Source organism: Orcinus orca, chromosome 3 (assembly GCF_937001465.1).
Source record: "Orcinus orca chromosome 3, mOrcOrc1.1, whole genome shotgun sequence".
Taxonomy (NCBI): domain Eukaryota; kingdom Metazoa; phylum Chordata; class Mammalia; order Artiodactyla; family Delphinidae; genus Orcinus; species Orcinus orca.
Window position 1 is genome coordinate 60,768,113 of NC_064561.1, and position 9,996 is coordinate 60,778,108.

Here is a 9,996-nt window from a genome sequence, read left to right on the forward strand (position 1 = left end):
TGTGTTTGGAAGTGCTCTAATTTCATTGATTTACATGAGGCTGTCCAGCTTTACCAACACCACTTGCTGAAGAGACTGTCTTTTCACCATTGTATATTCTTGTCTCCTTTGTTGTAGGTTAATTAACTGTAGTCATGTGGGTTTATTTCTGGGCACTCTATTTTGTTCCATTGATCTATATGTCTGTTTTTGTGCCAATACAATGTTGCTTTGATTACTGTAGCTTTGTAGTACTGTCAGAAGTATGGGAGGGTTATGCCTCCAGCTTTGTTCTTTTTCCCCAGGATTGCTTTGGCAATTCTGGGTCTTTTGTGGTTCCATATAAATTTTAGGATTATTTGTTCTAGTTCTGTGAAAAATGTAATGGATTTTTTTGATAGGGATTACATTAAATCTGTAGATTGCTTTTAGTTATATGGCCATTTTAACAATATTAATTTTTCTAATCCAAGAGCATAGGTTAGCTTTCCATTTCTTTGAGTCATCTTTAGTTTCCTTTATCAGTGTGTTATAGTTTTCAACGTACAGGTCCTTCAACTCTTTGGTTAAGTTTATTCCTAGATATTTTTTTTTTTTTGACATGCTTTTAAATGGGACATTTTTTTTAAACTTTCTGATATTTCATTGTTGGTGTAAAGAAATACAACAGATTTCTTTATATTAATCTTCTACTACCTTATCGAATTCATTTATTAGTTCTAAGAGTATTTGTGTGGAGTCTTTAGGGTTCTCTATATAGAATATCATGTCATCTGAAAATAGTGTCATTTTTACCTCTTCCTTTCCAATCTGAATACCTCTAATTTCCTTTTTTTTTGTCTGATAGTTTTGGCTAGGACTTCCAATATTATGTTGAATAGAGTGATGAAAGTGGGCATTCTTGTCTTGTTCCAGAATTTAGTGGGAAAGCTTTCAGCTTTTCACCATTGAGTATTATGTTGGCTGTGGATTTGTCATAACTGGCTTTTATTGTGTTGACATATGTTCCCTCTAGACCTACTTTGGTGAGAGTTTTTAGCATAAATGGATGTTGAATTTTATCAAATGCTTTTTCTGCATCTGTTGAGGTGATCATGTGCTTTTTATCTTTTCTTTTGTTAATGTGGTGCGTCACACTGATTGATTTGCATATGTTAAAACATCCTTGTGACCCTGGAATGAACCTAAATTTATCATAGTGTGTGATCCTTTTTATGTATTGTTGGATTGGTTTGCTAATATTTTGCTGAGGATTTTTTCATCTGTATTCATCGAAGATATTGGCCTATAATTTTCTTTTTCTGTAGTATCTTTGTCTGGTTTTGGTATCAGGGTAATGGTGGCTTCATAGAGTGAATTTGGAAATGATTTCTCTTTGTTAATCTTTTGCAAGAGTTTGAGAAGGATCAGTATGACTTCTTTTTGTTTGGTAGAATTCCCCAGTGAAGCTATCCGATCTTGGACTTCTGTTTGTGGAGATTTTTTCTTAAATTACAGATTCTATTTCATGTCTAGTGATTGGTCTGTTCAAATTATCTGTTTATTCTTGACTCAGTTTTAGCAGGCTGTAAGTTTCTAGAATCTTGTGCATTTCTTCTGGGTTGTCCAATTTGTTGAAATACAACTGTTCATAGTATTCTCTCATGATTTTCTATGGTATCATTTGTTATTTCTCCTCTTTCATTTCTTATTTTGTTTATTTGGGTCCCCTGTTTTTTTCTTGGTGAGGCTGGCTGGAGGTTTTTTATCTTGTTTGTCCTTTCAAAAAAACAGCTTTTGACTCTACTGATCTTTTCTATTGTTTTTTTAATCTGTATTTATCTCCTCTCTGATCTTTATTATTTCCTTCATTCTGCTGACTTTGAGTTTTGTGTGTTCGTTTTCTAATTCTTTTAGGTGGTAGGTTAGGTTGTTTACTTGAGATATTCTTATTTCTTAAGGAAGGCCTGTATCACTATGAATTTCATCCTTAAAACTGCTGTTGCTGCATCCCATAGATTTTGTAAGGTTGTGTTTTATTGTCATTTGTCTTGAGGTGTTTTCTGATTTCCTCTTTGATTTCATTGTTCGGTCACTGTTGTTTTTTTTTTTTTGCGGTACGCCGGCCTCTCACTGTTGCCTCTCCCTTTGCGGAGCACAGGATCCGGATGCGCAGGTTCAGCGGCCATGGCTCACGGGCCTAGCCACTCCGCGGTATGTGGGATCTTCCCAGACTGGGGCACGAACCTGTGTCCCCTGCATCGGCAGGCAGACTCTCAACCACTGCGCCACCAGGGAAGCCCCGGTCACTGGTTTTTTTAGTAGCATGTTGTTTAGTCTCCATGTGATTGTTTTTTTCCCATTTTTCTTCCTGTGGTTGATTTCTAATTTCGTACTGTTATGGTCAGAAAAGATGCTTGAAATAATTTCTATTCCCTTAAATTTGTTGAAGCTTGTTCTGTGTCTTAGTATGTGGTCTATCCTAGAAAATGTTCCATGCACTGTTGAAAAGAATGTGTATTCTGCTTTTCTTGAATATAATGTCCTGTTGATATCAATTAAGTCTAGCTGTCCTATTATATCATTTAGTATCTGTTGCCTTATTAATTTTCTGTCTGAACGATCTTTCCGTTGATGTCAGTGGGGTGTTAAAGTCTTTTACTTTTATTGTATTCCTGTCAGTTTCTCCCTTTAAGTCTGTTAGTACTTGTTTGCTGTGTTTTCGGTGCTCCTATATTGGGTTCATATATGTTAACAAGTGTAATACCCTCTTCTTTTATTGATCCCTTTATCATTATATAATGTCCTTCTTTGTCTTTCTTTATGGACTTTGGCTTAAAGTCTATTTTGTCTGATATGAGTATTGCTTCTCGCGTTTTTTATCATTCCCATTTGCATGAAATATCTTTTTTCCATCCCCTCACTTTCAATCTATGTGAGTCTTTTGCCTTCAGCTGAGTCTCTTGTAGGCAGAATATTGTAGGTTCTTGTTTATTTTAATCCAGTCTGACACTCTGTCTTTTGATCAGAGCATTTAGTCCATTGACATTTAAAGTAATTATTGATAAGTAAGTACTTATGCCATTTTAAATCTCGTTTTCCAGTTGATTTTGTAGTTCTTATTTGTTCATTTTTTCTTTTGTTTTTCCTTTTGTGGTTTGATGTTTTTCTTTTGTATTATGCTTGAATTCCTTTCTTTTTGATTTTTGTGAATCTATGTTTTTAGTTTGTGGTTACTCTGGTTTTCAAGTGTGTTAACCCATAACTATATCTACTTGCTTTAGACTTATATAAGTTCAAACACATTTTAAAAGTTGTACAATTTTTTACTCCCCTACCCCACATCTCGTGATTTTGATGTCCTATTTTATTTTTATCTTCACATTTATCCTTTTTCTCTTCACTTTTACAAAAAAAAGTTTTTTGATTGTTTTTTAATCTATGTAATGGCTTATTTAAGTGATCTTCAATCCCTTTATATATTTGCCTTTCCTATTGTGTTTTTCCCTTTCCTGTAGAACTTTGCTTCTTTTCTATTTAGAGAAGGTCTTTCATTATTGCTTCTAGGTGAGGTTTAGTATTACTAAAATAGTATTTAGTATTAGTGTTTAGTATTTAATATTTTAGTTTTAGCTTCTTTGAGAAATCTGTTCTCTCTCCTTTTTTGTAAATGATAATCTTGCTGGGTAGGGTATCCTAGTTTGCAGGGTTTTCCCTTTCAGGGCTTTGGATATATCATGCCACTCCCTTCTGGCCTACAAAGTTTCTGTAGAGAAATAAGCTGATAGCCTTATGGGGGTTCCCTCGTTATTGACTCTGTTTTTCTCTTGCTGCATTTAGAATCCTCTCTTTATCTTGAACTTTTGCCATTTTTAATTATATGTCCTTGTGTGGGTCTGTTAGGGGTTATCTGGTTTGGGAACCTCTGTGCTTCCTGTACATGGATATCTATTTCTTTTTAGGCTTGGGAAGTTTTCAGCCATAATTTCTTCAAATATATTTTCAATTCCCTTTTTCGGGAACCCCTATTATGCATAGGGGTTTATATTACCCCATATATCTCATTTTTTGCTTTCTTTTTTTTTTTCATTTGTCTGTCTGCTGTTCTGATTGGTTGATTTCCATCATTCTCTTTCCCAGATCACTTGTTCATTCTTCTGCATTATTTAGTCTGCTATTCATTGCTTTTAGTTTGGTTTTTATCTCGGCAATTTAATTGTCTAATTTTGATTGGTTCCTCTTCATAGTTTCTAGTTCTTTGTTACAGTGATCTGCATTTCACTGTAAGACTGTAAGACTGTTACAGTCTTAATTCCTTGAGCTTTTTTATTACCTCCTTTTTGAACTCAATGTCTAGTAAACTGGTGAGGTCTGTTTCATTATTTGTTCTTTCAGGGGATAACTCTTGTTCTTTTAATTGGGAATAGTTCCTCTACTTTTTCATTTTACTTAGCTTTCTCTGTCTCTATGAATTTATGAGAAACAGTTATCTACTGTGGCCCTGAAGGGGTGTTTTTATGTGTCCCTGCGTAGACTGTGTGAGTCCTATATTTTTGGCGCCAGGGCTGTTTTTGGTATAGATGCCAGCCACGTCTTTCCTCAGAGTGTGCTGTCTGTTATCCCCTTAACAGGGGGTGTGCTGGTGTTGTGGTGTCCAGAGCCTGCACTGGATGTTCAGTGGGGCCTCCTCTTTGCTCTGTGCCTGTCACAGCCCTGTTGGGAGCCCTCTTGGCAGTCTTCGCACAGCTAGACTGAGTCGTCTCCCAGGGCCCATCTTCCCAAGATTCAGTGCCTAGGTGCAGTTTGTACCAGCAGCTCTGCCCAGTGTGCACTTTGGTCTGGGAAGTGTGGCAAGGAGGCAGCTGTCAGTGCTGTTCTCTCTCCACCCTGATTGCTAGCAAGCCAGCAATGCGCACTCCTAATGAGCAGAGTCCAGACCCCTCCTGCCCCTCTTTCTGTCTTGGTGGACCTCCCAGCAGGCAAGGAGGCCTCCCAGGGTGAGGGGCCACTTGTGTGGACCTTCCATCCTTTACAGATCCCTCCTAGGGACACTAGTCCCATCCTGATGCCCCCCCTTTTTTTGCCATTATACTCTGTTACATGGGGATCTTTCTTGCAGCTTTGGTTATATAACAGATCTTCTGCCTCCCGGTTTTTGTGAGAATTGTTCCACATGTATATATATTTTTGATGTGTTTGTTGGGAGAAGGTGAGGTCCACATCCTCCTGCTCTGCCATCTTTATCCTTTCCTAGAGTGATCTCTTTACCCTTTATTATTACCGTACCCATTCCTACTTCCCTGTTCATAGCATCTGCTATCTCATATTTAACATAAAACATATTAAGTAAATAACCAGGGTGCATGCATGGAGACTCAAGTCCATTATATGTGATTTCTATTATAATATGTGGCTTGTATAACAAGGCAGCGTCCTGCAGATCATGAATAAGCAGTAATTCTGTGCTGAAGGTTGTGTTATGACCAGGTGCAACAGGGCTTAATTCATATTGTTACCAAAACAAACACATGAGAAAATCAGGCCTAACTCCTAAGGAAAGAAGTCTTATTTTAAAAATACAATCAGTTCTCAGATTTCCCCAGGATGCCCCACTGGGAAATTTGACTCCAGAGCTCAACAACTTAACCACTCTATTATTTAACATTTTGGCTCAACATAAAGAGTTCATTGAGGACAAGGATGATCTTACTATTGCATCTTGGGCCCCTAGCCCAGTGCCTGGCATATGAGTGGTTAAAAGATAGTGAGCAAACAATTTTCTGAATCTTCAGGATACCTAACAGTGACACAGGGAGGCCTGTGCCTTAGGGAGGCCTGAATTCCCCATCTTCAGGGCTATCCAGACAGGAGTAAAAGTTGAATAACGATCTCTCAGAGATATGGAATCAGATTCCTCTTTGAATGGAAAAATTAAAGGTGTTTGGTCTTTTTCAAGCACTGAGATTCTGTGATTTCTTGATAGTCATAAAAACGCATTTTCACAGTGTCTGCCAGGCAACTGTGAGGTGACAATATCTGAGAATTCTTTGGGCAGAAGACAGTCATGGGGCTGCCGTTGTCTGGGGCATGGCTAGGGCAGTGCTGAAAGGGAGATACACACTGAAGACAGATGGAAAGCAAAGGCAAAGGGACAGGAGGCAAGTGCTATTCTCATTTGCTTGAGGTGACCAGGGGCAGTGAGGTAAAGTCAAGACAGGTAACCTAGCAGCGTCAGCCAAGCCTCCTGTACTTGCATTATTTTCGTAATTCATCTTGATTATTAAATCATCTCTTAGTGATTTGAGATGGTAAAAGCATGCTAGAAGTTTTTGCCAAGCCGGGAGAAGGCTTCATTTAGGAATACAAAGCTTACAGCCGAAAGTAGAAATAGGAATGCAAGACTCAAACTTCTCAGGGATACCGCGTGTACTGCTGGTCTGTACTTTAAAGTACTTAAGACCAGAAGAGCTTCTTCAAACTAACAGCCATGATAAATGTAGATTCTCCCTGATATTATAATGAATGACAAGGTCTTTTAGAGTCCGAAGGAGTCAGCTTTACCAGTATGCTACCTGTGTTCCGGTAGTACCTAATGGTGTTCCAAGCATATTCTAATAACAGCAACAGGAACAATAGCAACAACAACGTTTATATGTTTTAATATTGCTAACATTTTTATATGTTCTAAGTACTTCCCTTCCATGCTAATTCTTACAGTAGTTTTGAAAATTAAGTATCACTGCTACCATCTTTAAACCTTTGCAAAAGGGACTTCTTTGCCCTTGACCCCCAAGTTTCTCCAGCCATGCCTCTCCCTATAGGGCTAGGAGCTTGTAGGTCAAAGACATGTGCTGCACACACTTGTAATCTCCTTCTGGACTATACCCTGGAACCCTGAACTCCTGAATTCCCATCCCAGGCAGACTTGATTCTGCTTACAGGGCCTATGTAAATGTCTTCCTCGGCTCCATTCTCCAAGGCAGCCTGTGTTGCTGGGATACACACCCTTCACCCCAAGATGTGACCTAGGCATGACCATTTGCTGGGGTTTGAGTGAAGTTTGGACATGCAGGCTTTGGTGTGTAGGTCCATGTGCATGAGGCTCTTCATGAGGCATGACAGGATTGGGAGTGGAGAGAAGAGAGATACTCCATGCAGTCCAGGAGAGAGACTGATGACCCGGGGCCAATTTCTCCCATGCCACCATATTCCAGGAAAGAATTCTAAGGAGGCTGAGAATTTTACCTTTCAACCTGGGTTATCATATTGCAATAAAGCTATTATTTGCCAAGGTAGGAGGATATAATTTTATTTAAATGTGTCTTAGCTATAAATTTTCAGTACATGGGCTTCCATCTTAATTTTTGCCCTGAGCTCCCAAATATAATGCATGGGCCTAGATATTACTCTCATTTTAAAAATGTGTTAACAACTCTAAGATGACAAGTGACTGGCTTATAATTATAAAGTGAGACTAGATTTGAGACCAGCACTCTTTGGCACATGCCTATGCCCTTTCTGCCACATGTTTCCTCTCACATATATCATGACATGGTCCTCATTTTATGAAATGGGGTTACTTCTGTTTCCATTTTTGCCACTTTTCAAGGACTCTGACTTAGAGACCTGAAATGACTGGTCCAAGGTCCCATGGCACAGCCAGTCCTTAACCCATCTTTTGACTCAAATTGGTAAGTATTGTCATATGTCATGCTTAGATGAAGAGAATATTTTCCAAGAATGTTTAACCTGGAAAAGAGAAGACTGAGTATGAACCATGAAAGTCATTTAAAATCTATGATAGTCTGTCACTAAGAAGAAGAAACAGACTTGTTCTATGTGGGCACTGCGAGACAACTAGAACCCATGGGTAGAAACTAAAGGGAGAAATAGAGATTCAACATACGGAAGAAATTTCCAACCATTCAAAGCTTTCAGTTGTCAAGTTGATGAGCTCTCCATTGCTAGAGGTGTCCGAGTAGAAGCTGTCACCGATGTTGTGAAGAGGGTTTCTGCATTTGGTATCTGGATGCCTTTGGCTTTTCTCTGAAGTCCTTTCTAGAAATTCAAAATTCCAGTACTCTAATTCTATAACCAAATGGCCTTTAGTTGAAAACCACTTCCAGGGTGAGTGGAAAAATCCAAGCAGCCTCAGGGGATGTACCTGATATCTTCAGTTCACTTCCTTCTTCACCCTGCTCTGTGCCCTGGGACGCTAACTGCTGTGGACTTTATCACAGGACTGTTTGCCCTGTAGCTCCTGGTTAATTCATCCAATGGAGAGTGCAGGCAGGAGATGGAGGAGGGAGGTGCCCTCCCTATAGGGTCTCCATTGACTACTTTTCCTTCAGTGTGTCAGCTTCTGTCAGATCGTTTTCTCCACGGAGGGCTTCCTCTTTCTGGGTTTCCTCCTGTTTCCCCTTCAGGCCTAGGGATGGTAAGGATGTACTTCTTTTTTTTTTTTTTTTTTTTTTTTTTTGCGGTACGCGGGCCTCTCACCGTTGTGGCCTCTCCAGCTGCGGAGCACAGGCTCCGAACGCGCAGGCCCAGAGGCCATGGCTCACAGGCCCAGCCGCTCCACGGCATGTGGGATCTTCCTGGACCAGGGCTTGAACCTGTGTCCCCTGCTTTGGCAGGCAGATTCTGAACTGCTGAGCCACCAGGGAAGCTTGCAAGTTCCTTGTTTTATGTTTGGTAGAATTCCCCAATAAAGCCATTCAGTTCTGGACTTTTGTTTGCAGGGAGTTTTGTTTTTTGTGTTTTTTCGTTGTTTTGTTTTGTCTACAGATTCTATTTCACTTCTAGTGATTGGTCTGTTCAGATTATCTGTTTTTTCTTCTTAACTCAATTTTGGTAGGCTGTATGTTTCTAGAAAATTGTCCATTTCTTCTGGGTTGTCCAATTTGTTGGAATATAACTGTTCATAGTATTCTCTCATGGCTTTTGTTGTAGTTCTGTGGTATCAGTGTTATTTCCCCTCTCTCATTTTTTATTCTGTTTATTTGGGTCCTCTCTCTTTTTTTCTTGCTGAGCTTGGCTAGAGGTTTTTGTTTTGTTTATCCTCTCAAAAAACCTTGGTTTTATTGATCTTTTCAGGTTTTTTTAAGTTTCTATTTTATTTATTTCCTCTCTAATCTGTATCGTTTCCTTCCTTCTGCTGACTTTGGGTTTTGTTTGTTCTTTTTCTAATTCTTTTAGGTGGTAGATTAGGTTGTCTATTTGTGGTAGTTCTTGTTTCTTGAGGAAGGCCTGTTATTGCTATGAACTCCCTCTTAGAACTGCTTTTGCTGCATCCCATAAGATTTTGTAAGGATGTGTTTTCATTGTTGTTTGTCTCAAGGTATTTTCTGATTTCCTCTTTGATTTCACCATTGACCCACTGGTTTTTCAGTAACATGTTGTTTAGTCTCTGTGTAATCGTTTTTGGGTTTTTTTTTCTCATTTCTCTTTCTGTGGTTGATTTCTAGTTTCATACCATTGTGGTCAGAAAAGATGCTTGAAATGGTTTATGTCATCTTGAATTCGTTGAGGCTTGTTTTGTGACCTAGCATGTGATGTATCCTAGAGAATGTTCCATGTGCACTTGAAAAAAAATGGGCATTCTGGTTTTTCTTTTGGATGTAGTGTCCTGTATATGCCAATTAAGTCCAACTGGTGTTGTGTCATTTAGGATCTGTGTTGCCTTATTGATTTTCTATCTGTAAGACGTGTCAATTGATGTCAGTGGGGTGTTAAAGTCTCCTACTATTATTGTATTTCTGTCCATTTCTCCCTTTATGTCTGTTAGTATTTGTCTTATATATTTCGGTGCTCCTATATCAGGTGCATATTTGTCAACGGATGTAATATTCTCTTCTGGTATTGATTCCTTTATCATTATATAATGTCCTTCTTTGTCTTTCTTTATGAACTTTCTTTTAAAGTCTCTTTTGTCCAAGTATTGCTACCCCTGCTTTTGTCATTCCCATTTGCCTGAAATATCTTTTTTACATCCCCTCACTTTCAACTTATATGTCTGTCACCCTGAAGTGAGTCTCT